The following is a 24,913-nucleotide window of genomic DNA, read 5'->3' as shown; positions in this document are numbered from 1 at the left end:
CCAGCAAGAAACAAAGGGCACACTCTAACTGGGATAACTGTGGGAGAGTTTTTTAAATTAAGAATCTATTTACAAAGGTATGGGCAGGTTAGAGAGGAACAAGAAGAAATATGGCTATACCCCAAGGCCACCAACAAGACGTCTATAACACCTTTAACTGAAGGGACGAGGGGAGGGACCATCACTGGATCCCGGAAGGAGAGGATCAAAGAGGATCCCAAGCAAGCAGAGCCAGCTTTCCTAGCCAGCACCCAGGCTTTATTACCACCATCCTCCCCTCGTCTCCCATGCCCACAGCATCTATCCATCCAATGTCCTGCACCTTCAGAGCCAGAGAGGTGACCTAGAGCTGGAGCTGCTTCTTGCAAATGCCGATGCTGACCCAGACTCTGATGTTCATCAAGAGGGACCCGGCCGCCCAATGCCAAGACGCAGTGTCGGCCACACAGATGTATTTGAATTTATCGTCTTCATCTCCTAACTCACGTAGGCACTCTGGGTTTTCCCCCTAAGACTGCCCCAGTGCCTGAGTGTGGAATATGGGGGCCATGTTCCCCTTTTCTAGGGGTACCCATAGTTTTCTATCCATGAAAACAAATCACCTGTCCAGAGAGGGAGGCTGGGGGAAAGCAGCCAGGGGAATTCCAGGCTCCTTACAACACCATTTGACATCACTCCCCAAGTTGTACCAGGAACGAGGAAGCCAGTAAGTCTGCTTGAAGCTTCTCTAAACAGCAGAGCTCTGGAGACAAGGCAGCTCTGGCCGCAGCCCCCACGTGCGATCTCGCACGGGGTCTGGGGCTTTGCCCTTTATCATCATGTCAGCCCGCTGAGAGCCCAGCCTCATCAGAGCCATAAACAAGGAGTGGGGGTGGAGGCAGGGGGGTGATGGACTGCTTTTTTGGCAGCAGAGTCAATTAATAAGGAAGTTTAAAGGGGCATTGTGTTATTCCACTTATGAAAAGAATGTGACCTGGGACCACAGTTCCAGGTACCTGCTCTCAGCAGCTCTGGTGTTGCTCTGGGTGATAAGGGCGGCTCTGGGGGAGTGAGGATCTGTCTGGTCTCCTGTAAGTGGTTTTACTGAGCAGCGGCAAGGAAATCACAGTCAGCAGGTTCATCGGAGCCCTCTGCCATTCCCCAAAAGCCCCAGGCTGCCCCTTACAGGTCGAGCCCCCCCAAACTCCCACCTCCAAGAGGATGCCCAGACCTCTGCGGCATGTCACCACCTGTCTACTCTGTGTCCTGTTTTCTGTCTTCTAAGATACGACCAAGCCCAGTCTGGTTCCTAGTTCTGTGCAGATGTGGCCCTGCTAGGCATGAGGTTTGAATGGATGGACTACACTACACCAGCATCAGCCCCTGTGCCAACATCAGTGCAGAAGCACAAGCAACTGGGAAGCCGCTTGAAGGCATTGGAGAAAGAACAGTCTCACATACGGACTGATGCCTGCAATTCCACCATTAGACAGTCATTCCTTTAACTTAAACAGTGAATTTTCAGGAGTTCTCTGTTCTGGGGGAGGGGCGTGTTCCTGCCACCCCTTCCCGCCAGGTGGCCACATGTTCATTCCAGAGACAATGGTCTTGTCCTTGCCTGGAACACCTGAGTCCAGGCACAGAGGGGATTGTAGCGTGCTAGTGAGGAAACACTGCTATAGGCTGGTCTTATCAAGACTAAGCACATATCACATCGAAACTAAAAGATTCTGTGGAAAGAGGAACACCCAAGGATCCGCAGCTGTGGATCCTCAGCTGTGTGAACTTGAGAAGGTCACTTCTCTCTGAGTCTCAGTGTTCTCGACCCTGAAATGAAGAGGAACATGAGTGGTCCCCAGGCATGCTCCCAGCTCACAGACACATGGCGTGTGTGGGTCTCGTGCCCCAGGACTAGCAAGAGGCAGGGTCCTGGCAGGTCCGGTGCACGTTGAAGGCGGCATCCTTGCGCAGCTCAAAGTACTCATCAGCTGCTCCCAGGCCTCTCCCCAAGTCTTCCCTCTGGTCCTCAGGCCCCTCCCCAGCCTTGGGTTCCATTCTTCCTCCTGGACCATGCAGATGTGGTCCTCATCCCAAACGGTCTTCTAGCCTTCTGAGTTCAGACAGGAGCAAGGTCTTTGGCCACCAGGGTCTGTCCTTTGCCTTGAGGTTGGACATGACCTTCCCAAGAAGGTCCCCTCCAGTGCCCCTGGAAAGCCAGATCCCTGAGCATTAGGGGAACAGCTGGGCTCCCAGGACCGCAGGGGCCCCGCCCTCGGCTCACCCCTTCAGCTCCACCCCTCAGCCCGTGCTCTCATCATCTCTCCAGCAGCGGCTCCAGAGCTGGGAGCCTCTCTGCCCCTCCTCCCTGCAGCCCCATGGGCTTTACCTTCAGCACCTCTGAACCCCACGCTCTGGGATTGTAAGACCATAACCTCCTCTGGGCAGGGGAGCCCCACTTCCCACGTGTTCCTAGACCATCACCATCCCCTGCTCCTTTTCTGGTAGTTCAAGGTCACGTTAGTCAAAACCTCAAAGTATGAACTTTTTTCCTCATTCTGGTCAACAGCTCTACCACACTGGGTCCCTATTTCATTCCCATAAAAGCTCCTGACTCACGGGAGAGAAAGATGCTGAACAAAAGCCACCCTAAGCTTTCCATGTGAAAAGGCTCCACGACAATCCTTGGGCAGGACATCAAGGTCCTCGAATCACCCCCCTTCCAGAGGCAGCAGCCATCAACCCCAAACTCCAGGACATCCCAAGAAAACCCTAAAAGCCAACATTTCTTGAGCACAAGTGGCCCAGTCCCTGGGACTCTCTTTTTCTAGAATCACTTGGATAAAGGGGAGGATAGTGGGTTCTTTTTTCTTAATGACTTTCTTGGTCTTGCTGTGTCCTGGGTTAGTATCCTATCCCTTTGCCACATGTCGGGGTGGTGGGAGGAGGTGATGGTCATTCATGGGAGGGAGGCCTGAGCAAGGCTGATGTCTGGGAGCTGTGTTTGCAGGTGTGCCCTGCCCTCAGAAACCACCTACACACACCATGTATAAATGTATCAGTGCCCGAAAACAGCTGTGATTTTGTGTTTGCCAGTGCATCATAATTCAGCATAACTTAGCTCCTCTAAAGGACTTAAAGAAAACTGAGCACCGAAGAATTGATGCTTTTGAATTGTGGTGTTGGGGAAGACTCTTGAGAGTCCCTTGGACAGCAAGGAGATCCAACCAGTCTGTCCTAAAGGAAATCAGTCCTGAATATTCTTTGGAAGGACTGATGCTGAAGCTGAAACTGCAATACTTTGGCCACCTGATGCGAAGAACTGACTCTTTGGAAAAGACCCTGATGCTGGGAAAGATTGAAGGCGGGAGGAGAAGGGGGCGACAGAGGATGAGATGGCTGGATGGCATCACCGACTCAATGGACATGAGTTTGAGTAAGCTCTGGGAGCAGGTATGGACAGGGAAGCCTGGCGTGCTGCGGTCCATGGGGTTGCAAAGAGTCAGACACGACTGAGCGACTGAACTGAACTGAACTGAAAGGACTTAACACTTTAAAAGATTATTTTTCCAATGCCACCTCAGCTAGAACCCGCACTCCAGGATGAAGTAAAGTGGCTTGACCCAAGTGTAAAATATCCACGTTTAAAACACAGATGTGATGACTCGTAATCAAATTTGTTTATATCTTTTTCTTTCTTTACTTCCTTCGTTCCTTCCTCCCGTCTCTCCTTCCCTTCTTAGTTTATCTGTCCAAAGGAGGCTACGATCAACAATGCAGCTAGCTGGTTCTCCAGTTCCAGAGCACCAGCAGGAAGCTTAGAAAGATGAAAGAACAGGAAAGAAAATACCACTTGAGTCATCAATATTCTGAAGAGAGTTCCAAGTAGTTACATAAATAGGTACCAAAAGTTTACACATTTTAGAGTCTACCCAGAGTGGGATATTAAGAGCAAACTGGCACGTGGAGGAGGTCCCTGATCTCAAGAGTGTCATTAGGGAGAATGACCACCCACAGACCCAGGGACAGAGACACGGCCCCTTCCCTCGGTGGACCACAGACTCAAGCCAGGACGGCCCTTCCTACGTCCTCAAGGACACCCAGAGACCCTCCAGCCTGATGCAGCCAAAAATCCCCTCTTCCAAACAGCTGAATATCCGCCAAATGCCTCTGCCTGGGCCTGAGGGTCAAAGTGCGGAGGGTGGTATTTTTTAATCTTGTTGCCTTTCTGTCTCTTTGTTCTTCCTTGAGCCTAATTATCTTGAGAGGTCTTTAATAACTGAGCTGGCCTGGAACATTCCTCCTCCCCTTCTTCCAGATGGGTTTTGCCATCCCACATGGGTTTTGTCTGTGGAGGAGGAATGGTGGAGTCTTATGCTGCCCTGAGGGCCTCCTGCCAGGGCAGCTGGCCCCGGTTTGAGGGAGCTTGGGGAGAGAGGATCCTGGAGGCGCCGCTGAATCCATCAACCACAGGAAATGAGATGTTAGCAGAAAAGATCTGTCCATCAACACGTCTGCCCTGCCCTGAGCATGTCAGCGCGCACACACACACACACACACACACACACACACACACACACACACACCCATGAGTTCTCCAGCTTACACGGCCTGAGTCACTGTGTCCTCTAAGTTGTTGGGGGGGTCTGCAAAAGGCGTTCTAGGGTGGAACATGCCAAATCAGCCCTTTTCCTACAGCTCAGGATGACTCTAGGAACACACTCCCACGAACAAGCTATTACCTACACCAACAGAGAGTCCCCAGCTGGTCAACATTCAAGTGGCAACTATAAAAGCATTCTCCTGAATGCTTCGAGTCCAAGCTCGTTCTGCTCGCCACAAGATAGGCCAATGAATCGCAGACGAAGTGTTGGGACTAGGAAGGGACTTGATTACAAAGCTGGCTGACCGAGAAGCTGGCAGGCTAGCGCCTCCAAACAACCATCTTGTAGGGTCCTGGTTGGATCAGAGATGGGGCGGGGGATGAGGAAACAAAGTAAAAAGATTGTTCAGTTCTTGCAAATGTCCCCTAGAATGGCAAGCCTCAGGCAGGAGAACGTGTTAGTGTCCCTTCCTTACAGTCCTTGGCCGGTGGGTGGTCCAGAGAAGATGCAGACCCTTCAGTATGCCTACAATAACAAAGGCGGCAAGCTGAGGGTTAAAGTCACAGAAGCAGATCCAGCACAAATTCTAAATTAACACTTCCCGGTTACAAAACTATCAGGTTTCCTGTCAGTCCAGGTGGGGGAAGGGAGGTTGGTGCGGCCAAGCCCACAGATGGGACGCTGTGCTGGCAGGGAGGCACCGAGGAGGAAGCCGGGGCCCTACCCCAAGGGACCCCAGGCTTTCAGAGGGGCCACGGTGTACACAGCAGGCTGCCAACAGGGGCCTAGCAAACCAAATTCTGCAGGAGCATCAACAAGGGGGCCGGGGGAGGTAACCGGAGGGAGGAGGCACTGGAGCGGAGCCTTAGCCTCTGAGGAGCCTCTACCTTCTCTCCTAGGGCAGCAGACCCCGGAGTGGAGCCCCAAGGGGGACAGGCCTGGCTGGGAGCAGCTGGACCACAAGCTAGCTGAGGGCTGGTGAGGCTAGGCAAAAAAGCAGGGCCGGATCAAGAAGACTTGAATATTGGGATGAGAGTCTGGATTTCATTTGCTCTAGGAAATGGGTTTCCAGCAGACTTTCTAATAAAGCACAGACCCTAGAGGCTGACTCTGTGTGTCTGTGTGTCTGTGTGTTCATCGTTCAGTCGTGTACGACTCTTTACAATCTCATGGATTGTAGCCTACCAGGCTCCTCTGTCCATGGAATTTTCCAGACAAGAATACTGGAGCGGGTTGCCATGCCCTTCTCCAGGGGATCTTCCCACCCCAGGGATCAAACCCAGGTCTCCTGCATTGCAGGCAGATTCTTTACCATCTGAGCCACCAGGGAAGCCTCCAGACGCTGATTGCCTGGGTTCAAATCTGAGCTCTGCCACTTACCAGGTATGTGGCCTTGGGAAAGATATTTAACATCTCTGTGCCTCAGTTTTCTCATCTGCCAAATGGGATAATGTGCTTCATCAATTACAAGATACACACTTTTCCCCATGTTTTCAAACCTCTCACATCATCTTAGAATCACTGGTTAGGTGGCCAGAATAACACAATTGTCTGCAGCTATGTGTGCATATCAAATATTGCAGAATCATTTGGAAGAAAATCCACACTTTTAAGAAATTCAGCATCACTCCTAACAGCACAGATAACTTATGTGAGAGAAAAACAGATCCTGATGATTCTGAGCTTAAAAGCAGCTCAGAAGAGTGGAACTCTGAAGATGTTCTCCTGTTCAGGGAACTGGAGTCTCACAAGCCATGTGGCATGGCCAAAAGAAAAGAAAATCTAGACATTTATTGCACCTATAAATTTTCTTAAATATTCACGAGACAGACATATGATCTTGAAAATGTATGTAAGTTCAGTTCAGGTCAGTTGCTCAGTCGTGTCTGACTCTTTGCGACCCCATGCACTTTCAAATTTTCTTAAATATCACAAAATAGATATATGATTTTGAAAATCTGTGTGTAGACAAGTCTAAAAGAGCTCTTTCATTTAATATAAAAGAAAAATCTCTAAGTGATAAGGATACACTGTGTCATCATTTTTCTTTCTTAGTGGGCTACAAAAATAAGATATATGTTACACTTAATGGAATCTTCAAGTCCATGAGATAGGATTATAACCATATATCCTCATCAGATTGTTAGAAGGATTAAATGAATTGATATTTATAAAGCACTTAGAAGGGTGCCTACTCCATAACAATTTCCATATATGTACTGTCAAGTAAATAACCGGATCTGTGTTTTAGAAATGTTCCTGGCAGGGCTCTACTTTATAAAGGAGGACAGCAGGGGCACAGAGCAGGTGCCTGCAGTGGTCTAGGGGAGAGCTGATGAGAGCCCACATTAATCATGACCATGGGGATGGAGAAAAGTGATGAGAGGACTGGGAGGAATTTTGGAGCTGGTCCTCGCACATCCCTTTCAGGATGCGTGTATGACAAAGAGGGAAGAGGTTAAAACATCCCCGGAGGTTTCTGGCTGGGATCACAGAGTGCTGACCACACCTGTGATGAGAAATTAGAGAAGAAGGTGTGGGGAAGGAAGGAAAGACTAACATGCGGGGGACACTTGGAGTGGGGACTTCTGTGGGACAGCCAGGTAGAAGCATCTGACGAGAAGCCGGGAGTTAAGGCTTGGTGCCCAACCGGCACATCCAAGACTGTGGAAAGAGCAAAGGAAGAGAGCGGGCCAAGGAGAGAGGGCAGGAAGGAGGGACAGAGGGAGAGAGGGAGGAACGAATGAATGACAGACCAAGAAATGAAGGGACAAAGGGGAGCTGAACCAAGTCTCGCCCACCACACACGGTGTAAGTCACCATTACCATTGGAACCCTCACCCCATTCTCTTTAATACTTGAGTTATTTGCATTGTATCGTAGTCTCCCCCGGCTAAGCAGCAAGCTGAGCTCAGGGAGCACGTCTCCTCCCGTTTGTAACTCAGGGCTCAGCCCAGCCCCCTGCACCTGCCGGCTCTTCCTTGAGTCTCTGTGGTACCACATCCTCCAAGGGGAAAAGCCTTGAAGCCTCGTCCTCTGGTTCACTGGCCCTGCACTCTGCTCCCTCAAACCACGCTTGGTGACTACGAGACAAAACTGGTTGAGAACCAGAGTGGATCAGGAGGAAAGATGCAGGCTTCTTGCCAGCATCCACATTCAACCAGATGAGGAGGGAAGAGAGAGGAGACCCAACCAGAAAGGAAAAGACAATGCAAGACACGATGGCTGAACACAAGACGAGGAGAGAGAAATGAGAACATTCCAAGCGTTGGCCATTGCATCTGCCAGGAGTCCCTGATTGCTGTCCCCTGCTGTGACCTCAGTGTCCCAACCCCAGGAATCACCACCTCCAGGCTCCCAGGGCAAGTGCTCCAGGCTGTGTCTCTGGGTGGGTGAAAAGAGACATGACCAGGAGCTAGGCCGCAGGGCCGTCGGCCCCCCTGGCTGGGACATCCAGAGCCAAGCTCCTCACCTCACTGGGCGGACTCTGTCTCCTGGTCTGGCCCGTGAGAGGTGGACAGAGTGGACGGTGGCTCCTCCGTGACCCTGAGCCTCCGAGTCTCCCTGCCCTCTCCTGTGCCTCCCTCCATCACACAGGAAGCGCTAGCCGCACCTCACCAAGTCACCTTCCTGGTGCTTTGCCAGCACTTTCCAAAGGTGGACTTTGGTTTGGGACCTGCCATCCTCTCCCAGTCACTGGGCCTCTATTTCTTTTGTACCAACCAACCTCCTCCGGGCTCAGCAGTCCATACCTCAGCTCTGCCTCCCAGACAGGGTGGGTCTCAGCCAGTCATCAGGGTCAGTCCTCAGAGTGCCTTTCCTGAGCGCCCGGGGAGCCCCCCACCCATGACCCAGAGGCCTGGCCACCAGTCCCAAGCATGCCCCTGTGATCACATCATTGTTCTGGGTGAGTCACTTGTCCAGTTCAAGGGAAAAGTTTAAAAGGCGCGTTTCGGGCCATCCCCGGGGACATACCCTCCGCCTTTCTGGGGGGACAGCCCAGCCTGCCCGGCCTGCACCCTGGGGCTCAGGTTGACAAGGCAGGCGAGGAAGGGGCTGGCCCGCAGCAGGAACTGAGGCCTGATAAACGTGAGCCGGCAAGAAGGGCAGCTGGGGCGGCCCCGCACCAGGGGAGGCAAAGGGAAACAGACGCGGGGTGAGGCCAGGGAAACGGCACCCCGCCCTGCTCCACACCAGCACTTTCCATGGGTACCCCGGGGATGGATCCAGGTCTATTTTTGGTCACTGCCCACCCCCTTCCCATCCCAGGCCCATCCCAGAAAGGCTGGGTCTGGTCCCTGGTCAGCGCCCTGGCCTGCCTGGCCTGGTCCTCGTGGCATTCCACCCCCCCATGGAGCAACGAGACCTTCCAGAACCCCCGGGAATGTTCCACTGCCTCCACCCCACCCCCGGCCCTCATCCTTTCCTTATCTGCTGCCAACTGAGAGAGAACAAGGTCACCTGACTTCATCAGAGCTGGGAAGGGGGAGCCGAGACACTGAAAAGTAGGGACACCCAAGGTCACCAGGAGACACAGAAGGCCAGGGCCTGGAAAAGGGCAGCCATGACGGTCCTCAGAGATAAAGGGGCTTTACAAAGAGACCCTGGAGCAGAATTCGAGTTGGAGGGACACTCATAGGAGAGAGGAGATTCCACGGAGACATTCTGGAAGCCGAAACTGAAACACAAAGCTTCCTAGGGAGGCGGAGGGCGGCAACCTGAATGGCGGGTCTGAGGAACGAGAACCCTGCAAGGCCCTGAGACTTGCAGGAAGGGCTCCTTGGAGAGCAAAGATGGGCAAGCCAGCCCAAGTGCCAGTTACTAGGAGGTGAAAACCTGGGGAAGACCCAGAAGAAGTGAAAGAAATACAGTCCAGACTTTGGAAATGGGGCAGAGGACTGAGGCTCTCTGTGGGCTTAGCTCAGGGAGATACCTATAAGCAGAAGTTGATTTTTTGATGCAGTTTATGTCTTGGCACTTGGTTGATCCAGTTATCAAAACTCCACCTCCCCCAGGCATGCTTCCTGATGTGCAGAGACCATTTTTTGTTCACCCTTGTTTCTGCTGACAAAGTGCTCAGTCATGTCCAATTGTTGGCGACCCCATGGACTGTAGCCCACCAGGATCCTCTGTCCATGGGATTTTTCCAAGTAAGAATAGTGGAATGAGTTGCCATTTCCTTCTCCAGGGGATCTTCCTGACTCAGAGATCAAACCCAGGTCTCTTGCGTCTGCTGCATTGGCAGGTGGATTCTTTACCACTAGCGCCACCTGGGAAGCCTTGTTTCTAACTGTGATAACTTGACATATGTAAGAAACCCATCAGAGCAGCTGCCAGCCAGCGCACCATGCCCAGGACCTCCAGCTGGGTTTGTAACCTAATCAGCTCCCGGTCCCAGGAAATGATGCGAGTGAGCATCAAGTTAAAGAAAGAAAAGCCCAGTTTAGTCAAGTCAAGGGTGTGACCTGGGGACTCAGGTGACCTTCCTCTCCCTGAATTCTGGTCCTAATGAGGGCTCTGAGCTGGCTCCCAGGTGGAGGACACTGCCCTGGCTGCCGGCTGTTTTCCGAAGGGGAGCAGCTGGGCCCCGCTGTGTTTTCAGAACACAACATTGCCTCTGGCGTCAGCAAATAGCACCAGAAAGTTTCATCAGAAAATCAGAAACCAGGGGCTAAATAAATAAATATAAAGGAACCAAGGACAGCTCCCTCTCATCACTCTAATTAAAAAAAAATACAAAAATTAAAAAAACACACAGCCGACTCTGGTCAGCTTTCTGCTGCTCCTTGGTGCCCCCTACCCTCACACACACACACACACACACACACACACACACACACACACACACACACACACACACAGGCTCACAGGCATCAGGGGACCTGCACAAAGGTCATAGCCCGGGGCCAGGGGAGATTTCTTACCCCCAAGTGTGGCTGCTGCTCCTAGGTGCCCTCTCCCCCTTCACCCCGTCAGCACTGGTATTCACATTCTTTCCAGAACCTGCCCAGGCTGGGTCTCTACCTCGGTGTCTCCACACCTGCTGTCCTCAATGGCTGGAAAGCCCTCCCATCATAAGCTCTCACCTTCGCTCCGTTCAGATGCTGCTCATAGATCACCCCCTTCTCTAGGCCCTCCCTACAGGCCTTATCTAAAATAACACCTGTGTGGCCGGCTGCCCTCTAACCCTTTATTCTAGTTTCGTTTTCTTCAAAACACCCATCTCTCCATGAAGCTAAGAGTCTCATGTTTTGCTGGCTTGTTATGGGTTCACACTCAGCCAGCCCCGACTCCTCCCCACCCCCACCACCCTCACCCCCAGCCCCACACATCTGAACACCCCACAGACAGGGACTGCCATGCTCACTGTGGTCCCCCAAGCTGCTTGAAGTGTCAGATCCACAGCGAGCTTTCAACCATAGGTGTCTACTGAATGAAGTGCTTTTCCTTCCATGCCAAGCTGCCTCATCTGACTTACCACCAGCATCTGCGGGGCTGTTTCCTGTCAAGAGGGCTCCTACCCGCTGCTGTGACGAGGCCCCTACGGGATGGCAGCACACGAATGGCCATTATGCTAGCCTCCTTGTGTCAGGCCCTCTGCTAGCTTCTCCATGTGTATTAGATCTTTCATTCCAGGTAAGAACCTCATGCTTTCAGCAATTCTGGCTCCACTGAACAGGTGAGAAAACCAGGACTCGGAAAAGCAACTTTTAAGTTGCTGAAGCTCATTGGAGTACTCCAGGAGAAAGCCTGGGCTTAAAATCAGATCTGTCGGACTCCAAACCTCAGCCACAGAGAAGCTTTTTCGTAGGACAACATTAGAGTGACTGAACTATCCCCACTAAAACCCCTCCCCTCCACCCCCAGCCCTGCATCAGTGAGTATCAGCCCACAACCCAGGCCCAGGGAAGGGCACTTTTCCACTTTCCCTACCCACAGCACCCAGAGTGCTGAAGGGGTTAATGGGGCTTATCTCGCTTCACACCCAAACTCCCAAGTGGAGGTTAACCAATTTCTTATCTCAGAATTGTCTGCCAGATAGCACGGCGCAGGGGCCCTCTCTCAGACCCTCCACCCTTTCCCTGAAGCCGATAGCCATCTCTCGAACTTATCTCAGTCAGAGGAGGAAACTGTCAGCCCAACTTTGTCAGCCCATCGCAGCTGGACTCCCTAGGCCCTGCCGCCTAGGACAATGGGGCGGGTTTCCGGCCAGGACGGCAGCAAGATGTGGGGAGGCAGGGCCCCAGGCCGGCCCGGGGAAGGCAGAATTCAGTGCGCTAGCCTGGCCATCTATTAGACTCCCTGCAAGTCTCAGGGACAAGTCACTTCCCCAGGGGGGGTTGGGGGGGGGGGTACCTTTATCTCAAAGGGACACAGCTGGGAGCCCTTAGGGAAAGGTGGTTTCTCAGCCTTAGTGAGTTTCCTCTGCCCAGCTCTCTCTCCCTCTCGGGGCACTTCGCAAACATCCTCTCGGGGAAACGTTCATCATACTCTGTGAACTAGGCGCTTTTGTTTTTTTAAGTGTAGTTGATCTCAACTTTTAATGATTTATTACTTTAATTTTTTTTTTTTTTTTTTGGCCACACCAAGCAGCCTGTGGGATCTTAGTTCTCCAACCGGGGATCGAACTCACACCTCCAGCACTGGAAGCACAGAGCGTTAACCACTGGGCCGCCAGGGAAGTCCCCAGGAGGTACTTGTTCGCAGTTTACAGAAGAGGAAACTAAAGATCAGGGGGTCAGACAACTCCCTCCAAGTCACTTCAGTGCTGTGTTTCTCATGTCGAGGAGAATGAGTTCAGCTCTGCCATCTGACATCCTTTCCCTTCCCCACCCACACAATGAGGGGTTCCGGGCTCTCTGGCACCTTCCCCGGGGGAATGAGAATATTTGTGTTGTCTACACAGCCCACCCTGGCCCTGACCAGGCCACCTGCGGCTCAGCACCCTCACAAGCGTATGGAGATGCTGTCCTGTCCAGTCCTGGTTATACAATTCGTGCTTCACACAGTCTCCCAGTTCTGAGGGTTCTGGAGTCTCTGGGAACAGCCATCTCACCACCCACAGTTGGCTCTGCGGGGGAGGACAGGATGGGGATCTGGAGGTTTGAATTTTAGGCTCAGTTCTGCTGCTCCCCAGAGTGTGATCTCTCTGTGCTGGATGTTGGGAAAACTGCTCACTTAGAGATCCTCAGAAGACCCACAGTGAGCTAGAGACCCCAGGGCCACTGTGGGTAAGGTGCCCAATGCTGAGCTGGTGAAAGAACAGTAGAGGCAGCACTATCCGGAGGGTGAGGAAGGACATTTGTGACGTCAACACTGGCTGAGCGTCGTCCTGCTGGGGACGTTGAAGCAGAATAAGTGCCCCGAAAGGCCCCAGGTTGAATCCGGGCAGAATAAATCATCCTGGGATCCAGTCTACCCAAACATGAGTTATGCCATTCAGTCCCTTGCCTCCTCTGGTACAATCTCCATGACCATGCAGACTGTTTGTTTGAACCTCACAGACCGCAGAATCTAGCTGATCAGCCGATGAGGCTCAGAAAACACACAGAAACCTTGAAGACTGCTTCCAGCAGAAGGAACAAAATCACCTTCTTGTAAGACAACATCATCTTGAAAACTCTGTCGAGAACCATGTGGACAGATTCCAGGGCTCATTGTTGAGGCTGAAAGTTCAATTGTTGCTGCACCCAGACCAAAGATCCAGTTGATTTTTGTAGGTGGGACCCTGGTACCCCAGCAGACCCTTGGAGGTTCCTGTCGACTCTATTTTTGTCCCCACGTCTGGGAAAACTGACTAAATTTCCTTTTATTTGGAACCAAGCCCGACTCTGAAGTTGGGTGGATGTAGCCACACTTCCGCACCCAAGTTTCCGTAGGTTTGAAAACAACGCTGGGTGTTGCAGGGAACAGCTGTGTTAACAAGCACGGTTCTTATCTGTCCCAGCCTAGTCCTGCCGGGGTGTCCTGGAGGGCCAGGGCACTGACTGAAGAGTGGCCAGCCACACCCGCTGGGGCCAGAGTTACAAAGAGGCTGGGTCATCAGATAAGGGTCTCAGAGCAAACCCTTAGAAAATGACCACAGGAGTCACTTCACTAGCAGAAGAGACTCTCCCTTCCAAAACTGCCTCCAGACCTCCTACCAGAAAGATCAGCCTGATTATCCTCATACTGCCTGGATCACATCCCTCCTCAGCCTTTCAACACCCGAATCTGAACTGGCACAGGTTGGACACGGTGGGCATCATTCCCACTGTCCGTGGCCCTCTTTGCCCAGGTTCTGACTTTCTCATCAACTACCAGCCCCCAGAGGGCAGGCCCCTATCTGTGTCCTCTTCCAGAGCGTCTAGTGAAAATCCACACTGGCCCCTTTGTCAACACCGGGGCCTCTCTGCCTCTGCCCAGCTGCCCCATAGGTCCTCGACCCTGGCTACACATCAGAGGCATCTGGGGGGCCTTGGAAATTACTACGGGCTCCTCCCAGAGGCTCTGATGCGACTGGGACAGGATACAACTCAGACGCTGGCATTTTTTAAATGTGCAGCCAAGGCTAAGGATCTCTGCTCTAAAGTGTGAACACAACTTGGGGGGAGAGACTGGTCACTCTAAGAGCTGGGAGGTTGAACCAGATAATCCAGGCGGGACATGATAACCTCCTCACGGAGCATCTTTGCAGAAGCAGAGAGATTGATATTGGACGTCATCAGACTGGGGCTGCAAGCTTGGGGAAGGGCATTAGCCCCAGAATAGAATCTTCCTCCCTTGCAAGGAAGGGATTATGACTTCTGGGCACAGGAGAGATTAAAGTATCTACTAATGTATGTGGCATGAGAACTGGTCAGTCAAAACAGGTCACTGACCACCAGGATGGATGCCTGCTGAAAGTCAGCCCAGCTCTGAGCTGTGTGTGCTCATCCTTTCAAACTTTCCTCAATAGTCACTACACAACAAAATTTTTGAGAATATAAAAGTAATGCTTGCTCGTGGTAGGAAATGCAGGAAAACATAACCAAAAATCATCCGCAGTCTACCATCTGGAGACAATCACTGTGAGCGTACACAGGGTGCCTCTCTCCCCTCACTCTCAGAAAGCCCCCCCATGCCTTGCTCCGCTCAGCTCCAGCTGGTGCCTCCCACTGACAGGCCAAGAGTCCTACCTACAGTCAGAGGAAGAGCATCCATTGGCCCCCGAGCCTCTCCAGGTCACTCCCATCACTCATTCCTCCTGAGAATGCAGGAAAAGGCAGGAAATAAGAGCACCCTCAGAAAAGAAAGGAAAAGTGAGTAAGCTGGGTGGGATGGGACCACCCAAGGGCAGACTGAGTCAATCAGCAAATATTCCCGGAGGGCAAGGAATCTGGGGGGATATAAGACATGACACCCGAGCCCCACCACCGCCCTTGAGAACGTCACTGTATAATTAAAGCAACCAGACAGCTCCCCGCCTCTGCCAACCACGGAAATTAAATGCGTTAATAACTATGAAATGCTTAGAACAGTATCTAGAACATAGTAAGTGCTCTCTAAATGTTTGCTGATAGTCTTACTTTTTATGACCCAAGACGATTGGCATGTACTTTCCAAGAGAGAGATAAAGATCAAAAGGGCTCTTTGTTTGGAGGGAAGAAAGATTGTGGAGGGTGTGGGGGGCGGGGATGGAGTCCCAGATCCTGGGAGTGGACGAAGCCCCCAGCCCTGAGCTTTGGCAACATGCCAGAAGCCAAGCCAGGGCACACGAGAACTTGGGCAACCTACAGCCGGTCTCTCTTCCTCCAGCCCTTTTCTTCTTCTTCTTCGGCATCAGGATGAAGCAGGCAGGATGCACCTACCTAGGCAGGTTTAAAAAAACGGTGCCCGTTGTTGGCTGGGTAAAAGCTGCTGGCTGCACACTGAAGGGGAATCCCCAGAAGGGATGTGGGGGAGGATCTGGGAAAGGCCCCCTCGATCTTGGCAAGCAGAGGGGGGTTTTAGAGTCTGAATGGGGAGCAGCAAGGGACGAAGGGGCTGGCAGCCCAGTGCCTGGGAACAGGGAGGCAGGGAGGGCCAGGATGTCTACTGGGTAGGGAAGGGAAGCCTGACGCTGTGTAGCTGGCTCACTGGCGTGTGACCTGCACAGAACCTCCAAGACAGTCCACACTTCGCCCTGGGCTCAGGCTATGCCAAAGCGCTAGCTGACCCCAAGCCTGGCACGGGTGGCCAAAGCTCCCCCAGGGCTCCTACGGAGGCTCACAGAGGCTGCTCTTGATGTTCATTTCAAGCCCGTCTGGGCTCCAAGGGATAAACCAGCAGAGGAGGCAGAACCAGCCTTATAGGATGTCCGGGGGGGTGTCAAATCCAATGGGGGCTACGCAGCCGAGGTACTCAGGCTGATTCACACACAGAGATGTTTATGTGAAGGACTTCAAAAGGAAACCAAAAATTCCCCTCTAAGTACATGTATTATCGTCTTGTCACTCCATCCGCTCACTCACTGGGTGGTGGATCTTGGAAACTGGGCTGAGTGAGGGATGAGCCCACAAACAGTGCCTTTGATCCATCCTTATCTACCCTGGAGGGACGGGAGGCCAAGGGCCCAGCTCAGCCCCCTCACCTATAACTCATACACTCTGGCCTCCTGGCTCTGGAGGGGCTTTGGTGGTGAAACCTCGGTCCTAGCCGGTACCAGCCACGCCCTCCACCCAGGCCCTGGGGATTAGCGCGTGGGGGACTCCTGCATTCCTGCGGACCACCTCCCCTCCAATCCCCAGCCGGTGGGGGTGGGGGCTGCTCAGGTTTCTGTGGGCCCCAACCCTGAGGCAGGTCACATAGCATTTCCGCTGGAGAAGAGAGGAAGTGAGACTGTTTCTCCCCTGGAACCTCAGACCTTCCTCTGAGACAAGCCCTTTCCCGTGGCTTCCGCCTCTGACCAATCCCAGTGAGTCAGTCCCAGTGACTGGAGCCAGGAAGCGCCCTCCTTAGCTCCTAGCAGACCCACCTCGGCAGCTCTAGGAGAAAATGACCCAGGCAACAGCCCCGGGACAGGCCTGCCCCCCGCCCCCCAGTCCCGTATTCCCAGCAAACCTCAGCTATCACGGCTCCCTAGCAAGGCCATCATTGCCCAGGATAAGGACATGCATTCTATACCCTGTTCAACCCTGAGTTCAACTAAACGCTGTGCCTTTAGTCTTTGTGAGCATGCACGCGTGCTAAGTCACTTCAATGGTGTCCAACTCTTCGAGACCCCATGGACTGTAGCCCACCAGGCTCCTCTGTCCATGGAATTCCACAGGAAAGAATACTGGAGTGGGTTGACGTTTCCTTCTCCAGGGGATCTTCCCGACCTAGGGATCGAACCCACATCTCTTACATCTCCGCACTGACAGGCAGGTTCTTTACCACTAGCACCACCTGGGAAGCACCTTTAGTCCCTAGATCCTGGGGGTTGACAAAGGAAGGTCTCTGTAGGGAAGGGACGTGTCATTTCCAGGCTACTCTCTGTTCAGGACCTATTTCTTCGGACTGTGGTTGGCAGGAGGAGAATGTGTCCTGGGCCCAGGTCTCACCCAGTTCCAACCTCTGTTATCAGCTGCCCCATGTGCCAACCCCACAGTGGGGGTGTTGGCAGAAGATGGGCTGGCCCCTTGGCTGCCCAGCACACCCCATACCTGCTGAAGGCTCCCTCCATCACTGCTTTCAGAAATCGAGGAGACGGCCCAGCTTCACAATCAAAGGGCTGCCTCCCTTTAAGGGCGCCCAGTTAACATTTTATCTCTGGAGATGAACAGGGATGGTAACATCAGTGTGGCTACCCAGGGCTCAGAGTGAAGATTGTTCAGGGCTTCTGTGAATTCTGGTTTGTGCTTCTGTGTCAGGAGCCCCAATGCTACCTCCTATACGACAACCTGGAGAGGTGGAGGGGGCAGGCACAACTGTCTCCATTTCATCCACAAGAAGATAAGAGATGGAGAAAAGTTTTGTGGCTTCCCCGAGATCTCACTGCCGCTACATGACAGCCAAACTGACCCTCCAGCTCCTGGCTCTTGTCTGTGACCTGCATGCGCTAGGGAAGCGAGGCTGCCCGACACAGTTCTCTTCTCTGGCTCCTCGGGGGACTCCAGGGACAGGAGGGAGGGCATAGCTGCTCCGTGTGAACCTCAAGGATGGGAATACTCCTGGACATCCACATATCCTTAGAACCATTCGTTCACTCACCAAATATTTATTAAGCACATACCCTGTACCAAGCACTATGCCAGGAGCTGGTGGCAGAGATGCCACTCCTTTTGAGATGAAAGTGTGAAAAGATTTCCATCTAAAATAGACCCGGAGGATATTTTAAAAAAAAAAAAAAATGGAGAATCTCACACATGCACCCTCAGAAAAAAAAACTTGAGAACTGGGAGACTGGTTTCCCCATAAATGCCTGATTTACAGAAAAGAGAGACTTATCTCCTGACCAAAAAGCCAATGAACTCACTGTGGGACTCCGGCTAGACCGCCCCCTCTTTGTACTCCTTGCCTGTAATAAATCCGCCGAAACTGCCGCTGATGCGGTAGCTTGCTACCAATTGTGTTTTGCAAATTTGCAATTTATCTGCTATTTCCTGAACAGACAAACTCAATTTCTAGTAATTTGAGCTTGCCTCAGCTTACCTCTTTACTTAGATCGATGGGAAAGACAGAAGTTAAACTGCTAATGCCAATAAAGCCTCTGAAATGGGAGTCTAGTCTAGGAGCCAAAGGAAGGATTCTGGGAATAAGTCCATTTCAGGAGACCCTTGAAGGGTGAAGATGAGTTACCAGGCCATGAGGAAGAGCACAGACCCCCTCATCACCCAGGTGGAGATCTTTAGCAAACCGGTCGGATGAGGGGGGGGTCGAGACTGCACACAAAGACTTAAAAATTATTAGCCTTTATATATTATAGATGACAATCAGTCTTTCCGTGTCCCCAAATCTAACCATCTCCCCAAAGACCCTAAGTAAGAGTAGCATACAAACAGTTTTTTAAATAAGTTCCCTGTTTCTGTTACTGACGCGGGTTCTTGGTCTCTTTAATCAATAGAAATTGGTAAGAAGCTAGACAAGAAGTACAGGCCAGGCTTTACTGGGACTGGCAGCATGAGGAGAGAAAACAAGTCACAGGTTCCCTTGCTTACTCCCAGAGTAGGGGTGAGCTGGTCCCTTAAATGGGGTGAGGGTGGAGGGGTGGCTTAGGTGGTCTGCCCACCCCCATGGTGGTGCTGTGAGCAGAAATCACAGGGCAATTCCTTGCTTTCACTCTGGGCACCTCAGAAGAGACAGTCAGATTTTGGCCGTTTTGTATCTTGTTTATAATTTGCCCCAACTGCACAGGCTCACATGCAGTTATTTTTAGTCCCTTATAGTTTCTTTGTATTCTATTGGTTGAGAAGCTTGTCCAGGTGCAAGCACTGAAGCAAGGGTGTGGGACTCTAGCTCCAGCCTATCTCATTTCTAGTGCCATCAGCTGGCCCCACTAAACTCTTTTCATAGGAAATTCTATATCCAGTGGCCCCATCTCCAAGGCTAGCATTCTGCCTGGAGTCCACCATTTCCCTCTGCTGCCTGTATCTCCATCCAGCCTGGGTTTGCCTCTCTCTTCCTCTGTTCTACCCTCACACCAGTGTAAGAGCCTCCCGTCATGAGCTGAACTTTCTCGTCCCCCGTGGCTCCCTTGAGCCAACATCCAGGTTCTCTCCTTCCTTTTCCGAACCCGGCACATGCCCTTTGCTCTCAGGTCCACGTTCCCTGCTCTCCACTGCTCTGTGTAGCACTTGGGATTGAGTCCTGCAAACTATGTTTCTCAAGATCAATTGAGAACCTCCAGACCTGGTTGTTCCGTGAAACTGGAGAACAAGGTAGGAGAAAGAAAGAGATGAGGGCGTTTCTCCCCGCTCCTCTCTGTTCTGGGTGGGGTCTCCAGCAGGAGCTATGCCTCATTATTATTTTCAGCTCCCATCAGGCAGCCCTGTGACCCAATAAACTGGATTTGCCTCTTGGTGGATGACTAAAGACACAACCAAGCCAAAGATCAGAAAAAGGATGGATTTATGACCTTCGGCAAGTAAGGAAGGAGAACACCAGGGATCTTTCCCAAAGTAGTGACTCCCCAAACAGCCAAATTGGGAAAGCTTTAAGCTAAGAGTACAACCGTATTCATGAAGGGGCTTGAGCGGAGAATTCAGCATAGAATTGGAACAAAGGTTGAAAGAGTCAGTAGAAGTTACCAGAGTAAGAAAAGATTAACATCATCATCCCTTAGGTTTCAGTAGATCTGGTGCTTAAGCTCTTCAGGCTAATCTTTACCATTGAAACAGAACCGGAGTCTTTACAACTGATACATTATCTTTGCTATTCTTACTTCTCTCGCCTGATAACAGTTGTTTGTCCCTGCATTCTTTTGTTCCCTTAAGATCACTGATTACTAAGACTATTCAAGAGCAAGCATTGTGGCCAGGCTTAGACCACAAAAAATGGCTTCAGTCCACAATGGCTTCTCTTATGTCAAGAAAACCGTGCCTGGGTTCTCTTTCTCCAGGGTCCCCCTGCCATAACTGCTTACAGCCCCTGACGGGATCCCAGACCCCACTAGATGTCCCTGAGTCTGCGCTATAATTGCCAGATTGTCTTCCTTCATGATGTGAGGTCCCAGAAGGAAGCTCTGGTTCAGGGCTGCCAGAACACCACCCCCGTCCTTGTTCCTCCAGTCTCAACTTCCAGTGAAGCTACCCTCGGGCTTCCTCACCACTCTCTGGCCTTACTACAGTTCCAGCGATCTTGTGTTGGGCTACCTGCGTTATGTTCCCTCTTTTGCAGTGCTTCTCAAACTTTTCAGTTTTAGGATTCCTTTCCATTCTTAAATATCTTTTGTGATCTTGTAATTTATAATGAATATATATTTGTTCTTCATTACCTTTCCTGGCACAAGGCTTGGAATTTCCCAAGTGAAGAGAGCACAAAACATGTCTTTTGTTATGGTAACAAGGTGACTTTTGAAAAGGCCCTAAGGATGGGGGCTGGTTGCTACGTTTTGCTAGTGGTCCAGATAGCTGTATGTGTGTGCTCAGTTGCATCTCTTTGGGATCCCATGAACTATAGCCTACCAGGCTCCTCTGTCCATAGAATTTTCCAAACAAGAATACCGGAGTGGGTTGCCATTTCCTCCTCAAGGGGATCCTCCCAATCCAGGGACTGAACCCACATCTCTTACATCTCCAGCACTGGTGGGAGAATTCTTTACCACTGTGCCATCTGAGAAGACCAGTTCAAATAGGTAGGCTGTGCCAAACCATAAATACCATGCACAGTCTGAGTGTTAGAGGGTTCTACTTGGCACCTCGAGGCTGCTTCCAACTGGTACTGCTGTCACCTAAATATGATCTAACAGGATGGAGCATGGTATGGGTTTCAGCTGAAGGAGAACTGACCAATAGGATGTGGGATGTGGGCAGAAGTCAAATGCTTCCCAGGTGGCTCAGTGGTAAAGAGTCTGCCTGCCAATGCAGGAGACGTGGGTTCGACTGAGCATGCACACACAGGACAGTACCTCAAATGCCTTGCAAAGTGCTGACACATAGTAAGGTCTCCATAAATACATGTTCAATGAATGAATAAATAAACTCTCAGCTCTGTCAAAAACAGACAATGTGATTTTAAACAAATGACTTCATTTGCTCTGTCTTCATTTTCATCTTCTCTGCCTGTCCCGCAGTAAATGAGAGCATGAGCGCGGCATTATCCATTCCCTCCCAGGGCCAGACTCCATGTCAGGAGAGGAGCCCTGGCCACCAGACAGGCAGTGTTGGGAGACACAGAAGAGAAGAACTCAGCTGTTGCTGCTGCTGCTAAGTCGCTTCAGTCGTGTCTGACTCTGTGCGACCCCACAGACGGCAGCCCCCCAGGCTCCCCCGTCCCTGGGATTCTCCAGGCAAGAACACTGGAGTGGGTTGCAATTTCCTTCTCCAATGCATGAAAGTGAAAAGTGAAAGTGAAGTCACCCAGTCATGTCTGACTCTTAGCGACCCCATGGACTGCAGCCTACCAGGCTCCTCCGTCCATGGGATTTTCCAGGCAAGAGGACTATAGTGGGGTGCCATTGCCTTCTCCAAAAGAGCTCAGCACTCCAGACCAAAGGAGCATGGGCATCCATGGGCAACTTGAGAGACAATGCCAAGAGTGAGGCACGGAGGTCTTGCAGGGCAAGCGACAGGGCCTGACCCTCACGCCCTGTACCCTAGAACCTCCTTCTGCTCCTGTGACTCCCCCGAGGTTAAAAGAAGTGGTTGGGGAAAAAAAGTGGTTGAGACTTCTCTGGAGATCCACTGGTTAAGAATTCATCTTTCGAACAGACTTTGGGACTCTGTGGGAGAAGGCGAGGGTGGGATGTTCTGAGAGAATAGCATTGAAACAAGTATACTATTCAAGGGTGAAACAGACCACCAGCCCAGGTTGGATGCATGAGACAAGTGCTCAGGGCTGGTGCACTGGGAAGACCCAGAGGGATGGGATGGGGAGGGAGGTGGGAGGGGGGATCAGGATGGGGAACACATGTAAATCCATGGCTGATTCATGTCAATGTATGGCAAAAATCACTACAATATTGTAAAGTAATTAGCCTCCAACTAATAAAAATAAAGGAAAAAAAAAAAAGAATTCATCTTCCAAAGCAGGGGATGCATGTTCAATCCCTGGCCAGAGAGCTAAGATCCCACATACCTCGGGGCCAAGAAGCCAAAACATAAAACAGAAGCAGAATTGAAACAAATTCAATAAAGACTTTTAAAAAAAATAGTCCACATTAAAAAAAAAAAAAATGAGCTAGTTACAGAACTGCAGAGGGCTTTCCCCAGCCTCTGATTCCCAACTGTCTGTCCAGAAACCTTCCAAACACAGTGCCTGGGACCTGGGACCCAATATGTGGCCTCATTCAGTCACTCATGAACTATGATGCACTGGGTACTGTTTGAAATGCTGGGACATAGTGGCACATATACTAGTCTGTGCCCTCATTCAGGTCTGGGAAATAAGTGCAAAACAGCTGATCTATTTCAGGTGGTGGTAAGTGCCGCAAAGGACAGCTGGGGTAGCTAGGGGAGACGCGTCCACCCATCATCATCTCCTGGGCTAAGATTCAGGGAGGGACTGCCAATGAGTGGTGGGGGGAGAAAGAGAAGGAAGGAGGAAAGGAAGAGAAAGTGGTTCGCAGAGCGGGGGGAGGGGGGCCCGGGGGGTCCTGGCACAGGGCTGGGGGCAGACTCGGCCTGCTCCCCCCAGCCGAGCCCTGTCAGAGGCTAAGCGCTGCTGCTTTCCTGGGACTCAGCTCAAGTTCATCCTCTCTGCCCCCTGGCTTTTATCCAGGAGGCCTCCTGCCCTGAGCCTGGGAGCTCCTGAGAGTCTGCCAGCTGCCCCTGAGGCCTGGGTGGGGCCCCCAGGGGAGACTTTTGAAAGAGATGGGTCCCCAAGAGTGACAGCTGAACATGAGTCCACTAATGTCCCCAGAGGACCTGGCTGGGATTATTCGTTTATTTCTGATGAAAGAGTGAAAACACAACAGCGTTTTCCTTGGAAATCAAGGACAATGTTTGACCCTGTCATTTTGAGAGGTCTCCAGGGCTGCTCCCCAACTCTCCAAGGTCTGCCTGTCAAGCTCGGAAAAAACTGAACTCCAGGGATCAGTGAGTCACCACTGCTTGACGGTGACATGGCCCAGCTCTGGGAGGGCAGATGTGGTGGGGGACTGACTCAGGGCTGCTGTGGAGACAGGGGCAGGGGTGTGTGTGCTGGGGGCGGGGGGTGCGGGGGAAGGCCAGGAGAAACAGGCCATGGCTGGTGTCACACAGCTCCATCCCCGAAGGCCACCTGCCGCTCCATCTCTACCCCACAGCACCCAAGTCAGCCTTCTAGACTCCTTTGTCCATGAAGTCTTCCCAGATTCTCTCACCTGGATGGGAATACTTTGCCCATTTGTTCATTTATCAGCAAACATTTACTGAACCGTCCACGTAGCAGTGGATGTGTGCTATGCTAGTCTCTCTCAGCTCTTTTGCGACCCCACGGCCTATAGATAGCCTGCCAGGCTCCTGTCCATGGGATTTGCCCGGCAAGAACACTGGAGTGGGTTACCATTTCCTATTCCAGGAGATTTTCCCAAGCCAAGGATCAAACCCATGTCTCCTGCATCTCCTGCATTGCAGGCAGATTCTTTACCGCTGAGCCGCCAGGGAAGCCCGTAGCAGGGGATATGGAAAATTAAAACAATCCTTTCTTTAAGAGGATCATATTCTACTGGAGCAGATAAGGAAAAGAGCTGAAAGAGTGTTATATGCACGTACATATGCATGTCTATACATCTCACATATGATGTTGGGAGCACGTGGGAGGCAACATCACGCAGCCTGGGCTGTGTTTGAGGGATGATGGGATCTTCCAGGCAGAAGACAAGAGTCCTTACAAAGGAACAAAGAGACATGGGATGGTCCATAAGAGTGGAAATAGAGAAAACACAGTCACCTCCTTAACCTAATGAGTCCTAAATAAACCATTGGCCATAACTTGCTTCCCCAGTTTATATTAACCAAGGACTTCAACATATCTACTGGATCCACATTCGATACACCATTAACCGTGACTGCAAGTGGCAGAACAGAGGCCTATCCCCTTGTTCTCATTCCCTGTCAAATTTTGGTGGGGGAGGGGTGGGAGGCATGTATAACAACTTTCAAATGTAGTAGAAGGTATCAAAGATCGAAGTAGAGTGACCAACTCTCCCAATTTTATTACTGAAGGTCCCATATCCCTGGAAATCCTTTGGCCCTGAGTAAACCATATCAGCTGGTCACCCTCGGAAAGGAGACAGGGAACGTCCATGGTGGTCCAGTGGTTGAGACCCTTCCCTCCCAATACAGGGGGCACAGGTTCAGTCCCTGGTTGAGGAACTAAGATCCCACATGCCACACAGCACAGCCAAAAAATAAATGAAAGAAAGAAAAGAAATGGAGACAGGAGAAGACAGGAGAGGAAGCCAGGGTGAACTGATCTAGTAGCCTCCTTGTTGAGGTGAACGTCAGCTGTAGGTGGACAGAGGATATGTGTAAAAATGGGGTGCTCAGTCGTGTCCAACTCTTTGGGACCCCATGGACTGTAGCCCACCAGGATCCTCTGTCCACAGAATTTTCCAGGCAAGAATACTGGAATGGGTTGCCATTTCCTTCTCCAATGTACAGGGAGGGAGACTCTTCCTTCGGAAATGTTTAACCCATCATGCCCCCCCCCTCCACTGTCACTCCCTTCCTGGTTCCTCCCGGGCAGTTGTCATCTGTCTCCAACTTGTAGCC

At 51.5% G+C, this 24,913-nt stretch overlaps 1 long non-coding RNA gene across 3 annotated transcripts in view; it reads right to left on the bottom strand.

Annotated features, from left to right (window-relative positions):
• Window positions 1–10,639, bottom strand: part of LOC133072888 (uncharacterized) — a 61,213-nt gene extending 50,574 nt beyond the window's left edge. The window contains exon 1 of one of the 3 annotated variants that reach the window (XR_009696823.1): window positions 10,505–10,639. This is a non-coding gene — a long non-coding RNA (uncharacterized LOC133072888). The remainder of the gene's footprint in view (window positions 1–10,504) is intronic. The other 2 variants (XR_009696822.1, XR_009696821.1) reach the window with 2 other exon arrangements.
• Window positions 10,640–24,913: the final 14,274 nt, after the last annotated feature.

This window comes from Dama dama, chromosome 18 (genome assembly GCF_033118175.1).
Source record: "Dama dama isolate Ldn47 chromosome 18, ASM3311817v1, whole genome shotgun sequence".
NCBI classification, from domain to species: domain Eukaryota; kingdom Metazoa; phylum Chordata; class Mammalia; order Artiodactyla; family Cervidae; genus Dama; species Dama dama.
This window is presented reverse-complemented; position numbering and strand designations above follow the sequence as displayed.